This window comes from Anomaloglossus baeobatrachus, unplaced genomic scaffold (genome assembly GCF_048569485.1).
Source record: "Anomaloglossus baeobatrachus isolate aAnoBae1 unplaced genomic scaffold, aAnoBae1.hap1 Scaffold_2584, whole genome shotgun sequence".
In the NCBI taxonomy this organism is placed as follows: domain Eukaryota; kingdom Metazoa; phylum Chordata; class Amphibia; order Anura; family Aromobatidae; genus Anomaloglossus; species Anomaloglossus baeobatrachus.
The window spans coordinates 1-1,018 of record NW_027442137.1 but is presented as its reverse complement, the minus strand read 5'-3'; the positions used below and the strand labels follow the sequence as shown (position 1 = coordinate 1,018).

Here is a 1,018-nt window from a genome sequence, read left to right as displayed (position 1 = left end):
TTCTATTCAATTGCAAATGATCTAGATAAGACTGAGAATAAGATACTGCACGGGACATAGCAGAGTTGGTCAAGTTGAGTGGAGATGAGTTTGCTATTTGGCACAGCTTTTTGCATCAATAAAGCAAGTAAAAGGTGTGAAAGATAAAAAAAAGGGTGAAAGTGTGAAAAGTGAATTGGCCAAATTGAGGTGCATATAAAGTTTTTGCTTTCTTTCAATTCACTAATGGGGCTCATTTGAATCAGGTGAATTGAGTTCTGCTTTTGGAAACTGGGTTAAGAAGCGGTGCACCGGTCCTGGAGGTACTGCAATACCAGGTCAATGCGTGGAGTGGACAGAGCAAGATTTTTTCCATCTCCTTGTTCTAAAAATCCATTTAATATATGGTCCCCAGAGAGGGGACGTATCAGATATTAAACTGATAAGAACAGATTTAATTTTTTTTTTTTCTGTTTATCAGTAGGACTTCAAAATAACAAAGGTGATCGCCTCCCGTTGCCTGGGAACCGTCCAGGCACAAGAGGGCTATGTGTCACCAGAAGGCGCACACACTTCCTCAAGGCCGGCAGACGTGCAATCCCAGGCACCTTCCAGTACCGACCAAGGTAGCGTCCTCCGAAACTACACTTGATCTTAGCCAAAAGGCCGAGAAGCTATAACCCGAATTGGTTACGGCCTTGAGTGGCACCCTGGCCTATACCGGACACATCTTAGGGAGAGGGAGACAAACCCACGCCTACAGAAGACATTTTGTCACCCAAGCCAACCCTTGAAAAGGCTGTTTTGCAGAGCAAAAACAAGAAGAATGGTGCTTTTTGCAGCCGCCGCCCACTGCAATGAATCTGAATAACTCCTCCTTTTGGACACAAGCACCTCCCCTCCCCCTTGCAGTCTTTCCAATTCATGATACAAAAAGACGGACGGACAGGACAGGACAGGACAGGCTGCCTGACTTTCCGTCACTGCCACCCTTTGCCATCCTTGCCCGTAGAAAGCCCTTTCATCATCCCCAAACCCT

General features: G+C 45.9%; 1 pseudogene; it reads right to left on the bottom strand.

Moving 5' to 3' along the window:
- Positions 1 to 280: 280 nt before the first annotated feature.
- On the bottom strand, positions 281 to 486 carry LOC142263446 (U2 spliceosomal RNA; annotated as a pseudogene).
- Between the last annotated feature and the right edge of the window lie 532 nt (positions 487 to 1,018).